The following is a 16,691-nucleotide window of genomic DNA, read 5'->3' on the forward strand; positions in this document are numbered from 1 at the left end:
TGTGGAATCTAGCTATGATGGGATCCTCCGCATGGAGTCACCGGGATACACATTCCTGATAGGATATGTAAATGATATACCTGCTGTAATAGTCTCACGGGATACAGAAAAAAATCAGATGTAACTCAACCAGCTGATGTGAAGACTGGAATTATAAATGGAAAAAAATGAACTACAGAGAAGATGAAGATGGTTCTACTCGCTAGACCACGGATACCAAACAACATTGAGCTGGATATCAGAAGGCCGAAAGGATCAAATGCGAAGAAGCGGTTGAGTACCTGGAAGGCAGAACTTACACCAAGCTGATGTTTGGAAGTCAAATCAAGTACGCCGTAACAAAGCAGCAAAGATATCAACAGCAGTAAGCCGCCTCACGGAAAATACTGGTGGACTCGCACAGAGCAGAAGAAGGTTATTTATTAATGACCGTCACCCACTCCGTACTACTATACGGTTGCGAAATATGGGCAGATGGATAACAGAAGGAAACTTATAGGAGACACGTGGAATCTGTGCAGAGGAGAGGAGCGATGAGAATCGCATCATCGTACCGTACAATGTCGGAACCAGCAACAATGCTAGTAGCGGAAGTGGCCGCAATTGATCTGCTAGTTCTGGAGAGATGAGAGGGCTATCTGAAGATTACCGAAGGATCAGCTAAGGAAACTGACCAGAACTAAGACTATAAAGAACTGGTAAGAGAGATAGAATAATGATAATTGGGGCAGGTGGACTGCCAGACTGATGGGGGATCTGATGGTACAACCGTGAATTTGGCGAAATAAACTACCATTTGACGCATCTCCTGTCCAGTCACGAATATTTTAATAAACATCTATTTAAGACGGGCAAAACCAATGATCCTGAGTGCCTATACGGCGGTGCAAGAGAAGATGATGTGGTGCACACTTTTTTTGATACGATAGATGGAGCACCATCAGAAATCAGCTGCAATCTGATATTAGTGATATAACGCCAGAAATTCTGGTGGAGAAGATGCTCACCGGCGAGTGTAATCGGCCGAAGATTGCTAGTTTTGTAGAAACGATTCTTAGAAGGAGGAAAAAGAACCTGGATTGATGAGAAACAGTTGAACCAGGACGAAATAAGCAGTAGAAAATAGCAGGTGCATGAGATAGTAAATCTAGGGACACCACCTCGGAGTAAAGGGGTAAGCGGTTCCAGGGATGGATTAATTGTCTGCGAACAGAGGTTAGGTCTTCTAGTGGGTGGGAGAGTCTTACAAACCGGGGAAAACATCATCAGTTTGGTGACAGCGCATAACGCATTTTTCCTGCTCTATTATTTGTATAAAATATATATTATTTATAATACCGTATTATTATATGTAAATGTTGTTTTGTTATTTATTTATTAATTACTTTAATTTGTTTTCGCAGAATTTTTGATTCAAATAAAAATTTGTCGGTTTAAAGATATACTTTGTAACAGAGTGAACATATAAATATTCGAAATATTTATCAGGACTTAATATTTAAGATATTTAAAAGTCGTCCATAATGAAGGTAACGATCAGATGAAAATTTACCTCCTAAATACTGTCTTCGGATAAGCAAACATGTCCTTTTTGTTGTAGAATCTCATAAACTTACCTACTTTTTACTTAAAAAAACAACATAATTATTTATTATAAGTAGTAAAGATTGTTGACTAGGCTTATAGGCAAGTTCATACGTATCAAATAAGTAAAGACGTTTAAGCAGAGATTAAACCGTTCTTATTGCGTTGTAAAAAATTCTGCTTAGTTGTAGATAAAATTTATTATTGACGGAATCAAGTTTTCGAGATAATCTCAACAATTTTGTATCACCTCCTGCAAATTTTATCATCTTTTGCGTAAATCAACAATGTAATTAATATAAATCAGTTTCTGTTTAACAAATATTAGGAAAACATTATGAGTTAATGAACTATTGTATTTCAGACAGTTTTGACTAACTTAAATTTACTGTTACGTATTATCTCTTTTACGGTTAGAAATTGTACTGACAGTGGTTAGGCTCATTGAATTATAAATTTTTGACTGATTTTGTATTTTACGATGGACTAGGAAGTCCGGATTTAGTCGCCAGGCACTTAAAACATTATGCTTATTGTGTAGCCATCGAAAAAAAATAGAGTTAACAGCCAAGTCTACACTGGCAAGCGAACGCATGAAGGATGTTTAAGTTTTAACAGTTTCGCGTTCTCAGTAGTTATAGAGTAGATCTCTATATACACCAAATCAACCAGAAACAGAAAAGAATGGAACTAGAATGGAGAAAAAGGGCGAGAGGGAGAGAACGTTTGTCCACCAGTTACCGTGGCAACAGAAAAAAAAAACTTACCCGCTGAAGAGCTTTGAGACTTCTCTAGGCGCGAGTACCTATCACGTCTACAGCTCATAGAGAGTTTGGAGTGTTTTTATCTCGGGCTTTATCATCTAGGTGGTATTGTTCGGTTACGAATATAGATTCTTGCTTAAATTGTTCTTCCTAAATCCTTTCCTAGATGACTGCATTCAAGCTTTCTTTTTCCTGTTTAGCCTCCGGTAATTACCTTTCAGATAATACTTCAGAGGATGAATGAGGATGATATGTGTGAGTGTAAATGAAGTGTAGCCTTGTACAGTCTCAGTTCGACCGTTCCTGAGATGTGAGGTTAATTGAAACCCAACCACCAAAGAACACCGGTATCCACGATCTAGTATTCAAATCCGTGTAAAAATAACTTTACTAGGACTTGAACGCTGGAACTCTCGACTTCCAACTGATTTAGGAAGACGCATTCACCACTAGACCAACCCGATGGGTCGACCGTATTCAAGCTACAAACTGTATATCTAACTCAAATTTGTAATTATCACTCTTCCATCCCGCTATACTGTTAAGATAGAAAAATTCAAAAAATCCTTTAACTTGTTCTGTGTTCGTTTTATTGCAAGTAGCGATTTTAATTCCAAATGCACTATTTGAAGTTGAAGATTAATAAATCCTAAAGGACTGTCTTTGGGTAACAAAATTTCAGAGTTCAATTAAGATTTGTTTCACCTTCTTCAATCGTACCGAGCCACCTCATGAAGGAAAATAACCCGATTTCCTTGACTTTTTTATTTCCAAATCTTGTAATTTTTATCATACATTGAATTTTTAGACGACTGTGTATGTTTACGTGTAACTCACACTTCATATAGTACCATTAATTACGTTAAACCTTCTGTAACTCCTGGTTATCCGTTCTTCGTAATTTAAAGAAAATTTAAATCGACAAATTAATAATTAAACTTATCTCTAAGTACTTCGTCGGTGAACATTAATTCAGTAATTTAGAAATCTGTTTGGGAGAATTATTGACCACATCAATCACCTTCTCCGCGATTGTCCATCTTGTTCTCGTATGATACGAGTAGCAATTGTTGAAAAACTACGATTAAGTGGCGGGTCGTATTACACACCAGTTAATAATCACAATTATAGTGCATCTAACAATTATTGTTAAAGAAGTTAGTTAAAAATTTCAAAATAAGTCGCTTCCAATCTTACTTTGTTGTCTATCATCAAATGATCGCTCATTTTGGTACAAAATGAAAACAATCTTCGACATCAAATTTTCCTTCAGATTTGTAAACCGGACAGCAAATTTAGAATTGTTGGGCAAGTTAGTTTGAAATATTTACCTTATGTATTTTCTCAATATTTCGCCATAAAAATATTCAAAAGAACTTGTGATAAGTTGGAGAGAATTAAACTTCCCTTAGCTTTAGCGCCTCTCCCGTTCGATAATAATTATATTTTAAAATAAAAAAGACCTTCAAGAAAAGCTTTCAGTTATGATTTAATCACATCCTAATTCTAAAATGATATTCAAGGAAGATTGCTGTCCTGGATATTGAAAATAAATGCCGTTGTCAGAAAAAGAAAAATTAATGCAAATGAATACTGTTACTCGGCGGCCTGTAGCTGCTGATATTGCGAAAAGAATGTTACTCAATGATTTCACTAAAGAAGGAACCATATGACAGTACCGAAAATGTCCTCTAGAAGCACAGTTGCATGGATTTTAAAAATGAGTTTTTTAAATGAAAAAGGAGATAAATAGAGATAAAATACAACAAATAATAAACGCACCGACAATAACAAAAGATTATTCTCGGTTTTTTTTTTATATAAGTTTATGAAGACGTAAGACTTTTTTTAGGGTTTTAAATGTGTAATTTCTAAATATGTAGATCTTTTTAATTAAGATTAAATTCACTTTTCATTTAATTTGTTACATACAAAATGTACAATACTAATGTATTATTTACAGAGTATTTGCACAGATTATAAAAGACAATTTCGTGACTTTTTCGGGAAATTAAAAGATAATAGAATTGGAATCAAGCTATTCGAAAATTTAAAACTGCTAATATAACACAGTAGAGCAAGAAAATAATTTTTTGTTAAACTTAAAAAAATAAATTTTAAGATTTACGCACATCTTTAAGTCGTACGTTCTCTAAGTTAAAGAATATATTTTATTGCATATTAATCTCAATGCCGTATAAAGTATTTCTTTACGGTTCGAAATTGAAGCGGCAATTTTTATTTTGTTATTGCTCTTCGATTTGTACGGAATCTTTTTACGTAATAAAATTGCTTTACTTTTCGGAAAGATGTTCATGGCGTTTGGGGTGTTTTTCCTGTGTTCCACATATTCCTACCGGTCTATGATGTCTAATTTTTTCAATATCTTTTCAAATTTCTCTTTTGATCGGCAACATTTGATATTTGTCTTCCCGACTGTCGTCGTCGGGTTTACGATTTCTCTTCAACAAACTGAACGTATATCTTGTCGCGTCGTTGTATTTCATCACGGCCCCTATGCTTTCCATTTCGATAGCCTTAATCATTAAAATCGCTCTATTGCTTTAATGATTCAACAAGTCGCTCTTTTTGCTTGTCTGTAGCATTTGACATGACATAAGCACCATCTCGTTTTAATATCCGTGCTATTTTACCGTTTACTCTTGAAAATTACCGTTTAATCTTGAAATTGCAGCGTGTTTGGTTTGTTTTGACGAGTTATGTCAGGACTTTGGAACCATACCTTACAGCAACTGTTCCAGAATCAAACTGAATTTATCGAATATATTTTATTATGGTTTGTCATGGATTTTATAATTTAGCTTTTAAAGGCCACCATCGTGGCCGTTAAACTAAAATTCTCCATTTACAAAAAAAATCCATTGTAATTTTCTCCATTTCCTTTCCCATTTTCTTTTTGTAATAACAAATATCCGGTGTTAGAATGTACTGCCTTTAGGTAATGAAGAAAACAAATCATTCGCGTGGACGGATGACGCCAATGGCGTTACACTCAAATTTTAAACGATAAAAATACCGTTTAGGCTATTGATTATAGCAAAGCTAACCGGGCTGAAATTTAACTCGATACAGCCCAGAAGACAAACACAGTTCTTAAAAAAATCATTTAAGAAGACCCCGGCTGAAAGCAGTAAAATGTCCTTTTCTTTTGTAACAGATTCAAGTGCGTTGAAAAGTAAAAAAAAATGGTCAGAGACTGACTCGGAGAGGTAGGAATAGATTGGACTAAATTATTAATATGAAAGTTCCCAACAACAAAGATCGAAATTCTTTTAATTCATAATATTAGCATAACAACAGCATTTGTGTTTTGTCAAGACTACAGTCGATAAGCGTTCCATCAAACAGAAATCTTTATCTTTTGGAAAATACATTATAGCGGAGTTGAAAATAATTGAGATTTTAGGATATGTTTTCTAACAGTTTTTAATAGCTCACTTCGTGAGCACAGAGGCTCTTTTTTCCTACTATCTACCATCCGGCGAGCTTTTACGATAAAGCCATTATTCGATCATGCCTACATCATCGAACACACTGCCCGTCAAAAAAATCATACGAATATTTTCTTAAATGTTTATAAACAATAAGTAGGAAGAAGCAACACCAACAAACAAGAGCAAGAAGATAGAACACGCTTACATGATCCAACTTACTTCCCTTCAAAAAAAAAATCATATGATTTTTTAAATATATATACACACACATATATAGCCTCCCGGTAACGTAAGGATACCAACGCGGAGTTATACATCTAAATCGGTTCAACCGTTGAGCTGCTACGATGAATAAATACACATAGATACATACTAAATACATTATACTTATTTTTGAGTAGTCGTGTAACAGTTCTAAGGTTACGGTTTAGTATTAAGCGTGCTTTCAATTCTTAAAAATTTATCTTATCAGAAAAGAAAATATTTTTTAGCGGTTACCGAACTGCTAACGAAATTATCATGAGAATGAAAACCATGAATCTGAGAAAAATTTTGATAAGACCCTTAAATTTTTTGTTTTTGAATTTACGGTTGTTTTATTTAGTTGTGAGTGGTATTTATCGGAACTTTGTCACCTAAATATGAGAAAGGGAAAGGTAAATTAATTACTCAATTTAAAAAAAAAATTAGAATGTGTTTTAAACGAAGGTTGTTGTCATTAAAGTTGATTGACATCGCTGACAAGTAGAGTGTATTAAGACACGTGTGCTTTAATATTGGTACAGAGGAAGTAGGGTAAAGCTAAAAAGGAAGTGACGAATCTGCTGTGATTTATTCTCTTTGTCGCAGCATTGCCTTTATTGGCACTAACCTCCACCGCTTTGTATTTCTCCCTCGTTTTAGCCCTTTTCTCACTCTTCTTCATTTTCTATTTTCTTCTTAACTTTCTCTTTCATGTAAAATATTTTTATTACGTGAATAACAAGATGACTGTGTTAAAAATAAAAAAAAAACAATTATAATTTGATGGATGTACTTATATAATTAAAAATGTTATTTTACTAAGAGTCTTTGATTTTATTTTAGTTTGCGCTATTAAATAACATGCAACACATTTAGTTTTTAAAATACAAGTTTTTTTTTATATTAATCTTAAATCTAGCAAATTACTAGAATGTCTGTTTCAAAGATTTTATTTGTGTAAAATCTCTGGTACAGAAAGTACTTAATTATTGGAAACGCGTGATACTTGTTTTTTACGTTTATTTAAATTGATTTGTTAAATTTTAATAGCAATAGTGATAGTCATTCTGATTTAAAATCAGTTGCCAAAATACATGAAGTATTGAAACTCAAATTATATGATAATATAAATGTTAAGTAAAGCTATAAAAAGTTATTCACATATCATCATCTCCAAAAATGATGAAAATTTACCTTCCATCAAGCGATTTGTCTAGTTGATTAAATGTTTGTCAGTATCAAGCTTTTCACAATATTCTATTTTAATCTGTTATTATCTTGTATCTTCTGATAAGCTTTTTATTTTTATATATCTTCTATATTTTGGATTGTCTATCTATCAATCTATGTTTAAATATATTAAACAATTGTACAACAATAATAGCATTATCGTATTTTGGGTTCATTAAGCAAGATATTGATTGTGGTATTTCTTACTGTATAAAGTCTTATTACAGTATAAATCTTACTTTATTTCATGTAGTATAAATATTTCACATTTAGATAGCTCGACAGAAAATTGACTCAGAGTAATACCACACACACTCTCCATACTTCAAAATTATGATCAATTAACTATTCGTCATGATGTACTCGTTTCCCGCTGACATATCAATAGCCATTGTAGCAATTTTATGAGGGTTTAGTATTCAGTTAAGTAATTTAAAAATGTCAATCATTTCGTGGAAGAATCAAAAGACTTCCAGGTGTCATTTAAACATTAAACAATTTTTTTTTAAACTCCTTTTTAAAACTGTTTCAGACATTGATGCTGAGATAAAGACGTAAAACTAAACTCTTACATTTTAAGGATTAAATGTTATAAATCAAACCGAGCTTTGATCCGGATTGTTTTTTACGACCTTTATACAAGTTAAAAAAAAATATATATATATATATATTTTTTTTTAAATTTTTATATTCATTTAGATATATATATATAAATATATATATATATATATATATATATATTATTAATAAAAAATAAACCACCAAAACACAGCAAATTCAGTAGATAAGTTACATTGACCATATTAATTCCAAGGATCGATTTTCGCGGATCCCGCGTTTTCAGTTGTTATTAAGTTCTATAATTATATTAAAACATCTTTATTTATGATTTATTAATTTGTCGAAATTATTTTTTGAAAAGTTGAAATTTATTATGAACGAATACGCAAAAATTCTGCTGTCCAGTACAGCAGAATATATATAATCATATAATCTATATATAATAGATTATATATAGATTATAATATAGATTATAATATTATATAGATTATATATAATCTATATATAATCATATATATATAAAATTGTATACGTTTATATAAATATTTATATATATAATAAAAATTAAATATAAATATATATGTAAAGATATCTTAAGTTTTACAATACAGATATGAAATAAGAAAATACATTTTGCAACCTTGTAAGATACTTCAGGTTCACTATTCATCTATCAAGAGTTTATTTCGACTGCATACCCTAGGTTATTGAGGCATGAGGTATTTTTGAGGCAAATATTATGATACACAAGCATCACGTATGTATGAAGCATAAAACAATGTAGGAAGCGTTTCTGCAATACGTTTCATCCAATAGAAAAGATTGTCCCCATACTGAAATACAGAATGGGGCAAATAAAACCGGCCCCAGGAAATAAAAATTTAAAAATGAAAATAAAAAAGTAAATATTAAATTACTTAAATTTATTGATTCTTTATTACAGTGCTTTTGAAAAAAAAACTTTTTACAGTGTTACAATGTAATTTTAAAATTTTTTCAAAATGTTCACCATCAGTCGCTACACAAAGTTCAGCAGGGCGAATCATGTTCAGAAAAACTTTCTGCAATTATTCAACTGGAATCCTGGCAATCTGTTGTCGTATGTTGTCTTTCAACACTTCCAACATTCACGGGTCGTTCTTGTACTATCCCTTTCAGATAGGCTCAGAGTTAAAAATCACGCAGTGATAACTCTGGAGATTGGGGGACCAGAAGTCCTTATTGGACTTCTGGCGCCCCCCCAGAAGTCCAATCCTTTGTTCTGTCCTTTGTGAAATCTTGGTGGATTCGAGTGAGAGGTCGATCAGAAGTGTGGCAAGCCGCTTCATCTTGTTGGAAGTATCAATAAGAAGTTCTTCTGGAGTCAAATTATGCGTAAATTCTTCATACAGTTTAATTTGATGTCGGTATAAACAGTCTCCTCAAAGAATATTGGTCTGATGATTCGGGCTGCAGAAATTGCTTGCCACAGTTTTTAAATCAAGGAATGGTTTCTGATGGGTTTCATTTGGGTTTTGTGTAGTCCAGTGCTGTGCATTCTTACAATTAATGTAGCCTGATAAATGGAACCACTCTTCATCTGTTGAAATGAAAGAGAAAAGGATCGAGGAATCCTTCTCTAATATTCTGCAAGAGCCACTGGTAGTAATTTACTCTTTTACTCTTATCATGTTGTTTTAATTCATACACAACACTCACACGATAGGCTTTCATTTATAAGCCATGACATACACATTGACACGATGTTTGAAAAACACCTGTTTGTCGGACTATCATCATTTAGACTTGTGAGGGCTTCTTCCAATTTGATACACTATATCAGCTACAACTTCCAGAGTTCAAACAGTTGGTTGTTTTGCTCTCTTCGCATTGGTAACAGAGGTGGTTGTTTGCCACTTTTTCACTAAATCTTGAATTGCTGATTTTGGAAGAATATTGCTTCTAGTATATGTTCCTCGAAATCTTTCATGAACCAAATTTATTGAAGTTATGCAAACATGCGCCTCCACAATGAAAACACACTGCTTAATTGAATACACCATGACGTACAAACACTATAGACTCACTGAATGGGAGGGGAACAGTAAAGTACTTTTTCCTTTTGTTACTGTTATTAACTCACATTTTATTACATCGTATTTTACATTATGAATATATATTAGCAGAAATATAAGTTCTGGTTAATAAACTTTATATGTATTTTCTGAAAAATAATGAAAATTTTTCTTATAAAAATGGGTCACAACTCCTTGTTTTGAACTATATTCAGTTAAAAATATTCACCCTTTTTTGACCTCATAATTATGCAGTACTGAACTTATGTCAATACAGTTAGTTCTGCAAAATTTATGACTTTTTATCTTTTTAACAATAAATATCAATTTAAATTAATATTAATTAAATTAAATTTAAATTAATGTTAGATTTTAACAAAATTTATCTTCTTATAGCTTCTTAACAATACATAAAGAATTAAAAATAATCAGTTTCAAAGTTGTTCACTAAACCCTTTTTAAGAAATACTTACAAAATATTGTAAAAAAATTTAACTTTCATATTTTTGTGAAAAAATTAAAAAGTTTATAGGAAAATAAAAAAAAAACATTCTGCTTCAAATCCTAATCATAGTTTTTGTATTCTGAGCAAAGTATGTAAAGAATATCATCATTTGGTAATAATGGGAGACTAGAATATCATAGCAGGAGAAGAGTAAACAGAAACAGAGAGTAAGAGCTAGGTTAGAGAAATGAAAGAGAAACTAGGCTTTTAGAATATTGCATTAAGTAGAAACTTACTCCCTAACTTTCGGCACTGTGAGCCCACATTTTAAAAATCATAGATGATACGTGTAGGTGAGACCAGGAGATATGGGCAGGTATCAGATTATGTAATGGTTATCAGAAATTTTGAAACCAAATATAGACTGTAGAATTTACCCAGGAGCAGAGATATTGATTCTGATAAAAAAGTAATTCTATATTGGTTAAAGTTTAAAAAACAAAGAAAAAGGTTAAAGCAAAGTAATGGGATATAGACAGTTTAAAGAGAACAAGTAAAGTTAAGATTTAAACAAAAGAAAGTGAATTGGTAAATTTAAAAAAGGAAAAGTTAAAAGAGAGGAGATTTTAGGTAGGAAGGTAACAGTCAATAGAAAAGCAAGGATTACAAAAGCTAAGTTAGAATTAATGGATGAATATAAATTCTAATGGTTATGAAGGTAGGAAACCTCTAATCGCTTTAGAAATAAAATTAATAGGAGAGACAAGATAGCAAAAGAAAACTGGATGATGCAGAAATGTGGTGAAGTAAAGAAAATATGATTAAATGGAAGGTAAATACAAGATAAAACAAATAAGAAAAAAATTTAGGGCTAATGAAGCTAAAATACGAGTGTATTAGTATAAGAGAATGTGTATGGAAAACCATTTTCAGGGGGCAAGAAAAAGCTAATGTTGGCAGAAATATATATAGTGACTGTACAGAGAGGAAAATTCATCATTTAATATTTTGAAGGAGAAAGAGACATTAATGATGTTATCACAGAAGATTTTATTTTGAGATTGGTAGAGCTGAAAAAGACATAAAAAAAACAAAATAGTAGGGATAATTGATATACTTTTAGAATTATAAATAAATAACCTATATAGGTTGGTGTACAGAGTTTATGAGGCTGGTGAAGTACTTAAAATTAAAAAAAAAAGTAGTCAGATTAGTTGAGAATAAAGTGAAAATAATGTGTTGGTAATTAAAAATGAATAATTAACTTGGGGAAAGGTGCTCTACCTTCTACCATTTACTCTAATCACCAATTAACTATTCATAATTATGGATCTAGAAGAGATCCATCTTGAATAACTCAGTTTCAGGAGGAAAAGAGATCATTTTGCCCCTTAGACTAATCTTAGAAAACAGGCTTAAGAAGTATAAAGCCCCCCACCATAAGGCATTTGTAGATCTGAAGAAGGCATTTGGTAATTTAGAATGGAACGAAATAGGGAAAAAAATTAAAATTATTTAAGTTAAATTGAAATGTATGGAAAAGAGACTTATTTATAATCTATATAAGCATCAAATAACAAGATCAAGAAAAGAAGAAAGGGAAGCTCTGCATCAAAAGGAGTGAAAGAAGAATGAGCTTGTCTCCTTTACTTTTGAATTTTTGTATAGAAGAAGCAACTCTGGAACTGAAAGACGAATTTTAAAGTGGATTGAACATCCAAAAAAGATAATAAAAATATTAAGATATACCAGTGATTTTTGTAAAAATCTGGAGTTATGCATTACTAGGAGAGAAGTTCAGTTTGAAAATAAATAAAAATAAAATAAAGGTAATGAAATTTACCTGGGTGGAGAAAAAATTATGGAGGTAAGGATTTTATTATTTGGGAAATAGAATTACTAAAGATAGATGAAACAGGAGCAACAAAAAATGCCGAATAGCACAGGCGAAATGAGTTTTCAGTCAGAAATATAATTAATTTACATCAAAAATTAATATTACAGTAAAGTTTTTAATTTATTTTCAGCACCCTACTTGTTATAGAAATTGCTAATCAGAAATACCTTTCCATGAAGTAATAGTACAATCAAAGTTTTACAAATCTTTTATTGTTTACTAATTTACGAACAACAAATGATTCTGTATTTTGCATTAATATTTTTATGGGTACATAAAAATACTGAAAAGAGCATTTTTCATATTTTCCTAAAATGATGTTAGGTAGGGAAATTTTAGAAAAAAAGGTGATCATAAATTCTTGATTTTATTTATTCTGATTGAATAAAGAGTAAATATTTATTAATGATGATATTTTAATCATTGCTGGTGAAACTATAAAATTTTATATTTCAATGAAGAACTTAAGTTGTAGTTTACTTTTTAAAATGTTCTTCATTATTATTATGGAATAATAGACTGTAATTGATAAAAATTCATAAAAATTATGGATTACTTCTATTATTAGTGCTGTAATAATTATGTTTCCTCATTTTCATCATTGACCTTATAAAATAAATGAAATATGCCTTGGACAAATTCTGTCTTAATGGGCATCAGTTACGTGGGTTGCACAAATTAACCGCATCCTCAGATCTGAAATGGAATTTCTGACAGTTGTTAAGGAAGTAACAATTCACATCATCATGGAAGAAAGTAACATGCTTACGTAAAATGTTTGTGTAATACATTTGTCTATTTTTCTTTATATTAAAATAATGCATAAATGATTTTTGTAGTGATTTTCAGTGATTTACTAAAATTTTTGCCTTTATGTGTGAGAAATATAGATAGTATAGTAGTAAATGCTCTCTCTCTCTCTCTCTTTCTCTCACACACACACACACACACACACACACAAAATGTATATTCATAAAAATGCTTGTATTGTAATATATTTATTTTAATATATAACATTTGACATTTATTTCTACTATAAATTTACATTGCAAAATATATTTTTTTGATTTTGTTTTAATTTGGATACATTAAACCTTCTTTTGTACTAAATGTGAGCATTAATTATAAGACTGGTAGACTTTCTTAAACGGAAAAAAAATAAATTCAGCTGAAAAAAAACTGTTTTGAAATAAAAAAATTTACTAAGAAAAATAACTTATTAAAATTTATGGCTGTTAAATAATTTAATAATGTAAATTAAGAATCTTATCATAAATTTTATTAATAAGAGCTATTAAATTTACATTTCTTTTTTTTACAAAAAAAGGAATAATAATAGTAATAAACATGTAAACACCTTTGTTTAGAACCAGCCGAGAAAGAGTGCTGAGTCAAGATGACTAGAAATTGAAGCTAAGAGTGTGTACTAAGAGCTTTTAATAAGACTAATATACCAAAACCGAAGTATTTGGTAATCACAAATGGAAATTTTTCAAGGGTGAGCCCCTTTCTCATTGCTCGAGAAATAACTAAATGTGCTGGAGGCCCGATTAAGGAAATAAAGAAAGCCTATAATGGACTTCATGTGGAGACTAAGAATGATGCACAGTCACAGAAGATCCTAGGGCTTAAGAATATTGAGGATTTTGCTGTATGTATCAATCCGCACAGCACACTCAACACTTCAAAGGGTGTTGTGGTCTGTTGCAATCTTCTAAATTGTACGGAGCAAGAAATAGTTGAAGAATTGACATCTCAAGGAGTGATAGAGTGTTGCAGGTTGAATATGAGAAGGAATAGCGAGGTTCTACCTTCGGCTTCTCATGTCCTTACTTTTAACCGACCAACTCTGCCGGAGAAAGTTCGACCAGGAATTCACAATTTGGATGTGCAGGCATTTGTCCCACAACCTATGAAATGCTTCAAGTGCCAACGCTTTGGCCACACCGCTCTCAGATGCGAGAGACCGCAAATATGCGTGCGTGGTGATGAGGTTCATGGGGTGCCTCCTGCATGTGTCAATTGTAAAGGACAGTATTCATGTAGATTCAGAAACTGTCCTGTGTATAAAGACGAAGTAGCTGTGCAGGAAGTTAAAGCCCTGCAGAAAATCAGCTACCTTGAAGCTAAAGAGATTGTAAACGCCTGCAAGCCTAGAGCAATAACAACTTATGCTCAGGCTACGGCTGCTATTCCTGCTCCTGCTCCAGTTGCTGTCGATGAAAGTCAGCTTATCAGTAAACTTGCGCCCACTTTGACGAGCATGATTGAAAGGGTAATAGAAAACAAAATGAAGCCTTTCAGTCGTAATGAAACTGTAAAGTCAAAGATAACAGTACAGCCTCCTGATGAAACGTCTTCGAAACAGAAAAGTGCTCTCCACGTCCGTTTGCGAGAAGTATTAGATGATGACCGAAAAAAGTGACTGCGAGGCAGTCGCTTTTTTATTATTTTTAAAAAAAATTTATTATTTTTTTAATTTTTTTGCAGAAGGCTTGGGAGTCCACCTCCTGCAACCGAGGTGGACTCGACCACAGAGGCCATTAAAAACCACACAAGGGGGGCTCGTGTCCCCTCTTCCTGGGGCGGTGACTGGTGCGACTCCCATGTCGGGGATCGTCCAGGTTTCCGCCTCTCAATCGGCGCCTGAACCAGGAGCCGATCCATGTCTGTCGTCGTCTGCGGCTTCGATGGTCTCCAATTCGGAGGCCGGAAGCTACACGGGTGACGATATTCTTAACGTATACGAAGCTGTTCGTAATATGGAATAGAAAAGAAAAAACGGATGGCCGAAAGCCAAACCAATGCCATAAATTAATTTACAATTAGCGAGTCGATTCTTCAGTGGAACATTAATGGATGTTTGTCAAACATCCATGAGCTCCAACGCTTGGTACATGATGTAGACTCAATTTGTATATGCCTGCAAGAAACACATTTCTGCCGAAATGAAAATTTTCAATTAAAAGGATATGATACATTTGGGCGAGATCAACCGCCAAATATAAGAATTAGATGTGGAGTAGCCATACTAACCGACTAAAGCTACCGCCGAAGCTGTTTATCTAAATACAAACCTACAAGCGGTCGCCATCAGAATGAAGCGTCCGCTTCACATTACTGTCTGCAGCATGTACTTGCCGAATTTTGATGGAAAGACGATGACGTAGCAAGATTCATTTCTCAGCTTCCCCCACCCATACTACTGGTGGGTGATTTCAATGTTCATAATTCTCTTTGGGGGTCGGATCGAGTAGATCCCCACGGAAGAGAACTGGAAAAGTTCATGTCGAATTCTGATCTCATTCTCTTAAATGATGGTTCAGGAACTTTTTTCAATGCCAGAGATGGATAGACGTCCTGTATAGGTCTAGCACATATAAATGAATCGATAGCACCGAGGTACACCTTCCATGTTTTAGAGGATCTACATGGAAGCGATCATTTTCCGGTGCAAATTGTAATTGATAATACAAGGAAAACATAGCCCATCTCCAAAAGATGGTTTTTTGATAAAGCAGATTGGATGAGCTTCACAACTAGTGCGATACTCCCCGAAACAACTGGAGTTATCGAAGCCGATGTCGACGATATAACTAACGCCATACTTGACTTGGCATCAAGATATATTCCCAAAAACATTTGGGAAACTTAAGAAGCGACCGTTTCCGTGGTGGAACGATGAAATAAGTGAAGCTACAAAAAAAAAAAAAAAATAATAAAAAAAAATGAGCGTGTAACACCTTTTATAAACGTCCTACTGTAGATAATCTAATTGCCTTTAAAAAAAGCAGGGCGTATGCAAAACGACTTATGATAGACTCTAAAAAACGATCCTGGCAGCAATACGTGTCATCCATTGACAGAAATACAACTGCATCAGACGTTTGGAAGAAATTGAAGGCGATTTGTGGACGTAAAATCTTTACTTCCATAACTAGCCTTCAAGATGAAGATGAAATTAAAGACACTCCAAACGAAATTGCAGAGTTATTAGACAATCACTTTGAAAAAGCCAGCAAAACGGCTAACTATGATGAGAATTTTCGGATGAAAAAAGCAGAACTTGAAGGTCTACTAAATTTCAGAATTGAGTATAATTATTCATACAATGTACCTTTTAAAATGGAAGAATTTATGAAAGCGTTGGAGAAAGCAGGCAACACAGCCGGATGAAATTCATTATAACATGATCAGGCAGCTGAATACCACTGCAAAGCGTAGATTGTTAGAACTATATAATCAGATATGGCGGGATGGAATGTTCCCGCAGCAGTGGAAAAAAGCACATATTGTTCCAGTACCAAAGAAAGATAAAAATTTGACAGATCCCAATAGTTACCGTCTCATTTCTTTGACGTGCGCTATGGGAAAAATACTTGAAAAAGTGTTAAATAATCGGCTCGTTTGGATTTTAGAAAAAGAAAATCTGATATCTTCACATCAAACAGGCTTTCA

The sequence above is a fragment of the Lycorma delicatula genome, chromosome 1, assembly GCF_047948215.1.
Source record: "Lycorma delicatula isolate Av1 chromosome 1, ASM4794821v1, whole genome shotgun sequence".
Lineage (NCBI taxonomy): Eukaryota > Metazoa > Arthropoda > Insecta > Hemiptera > Fulgoridae > Lycorma > Lycorma delicatula.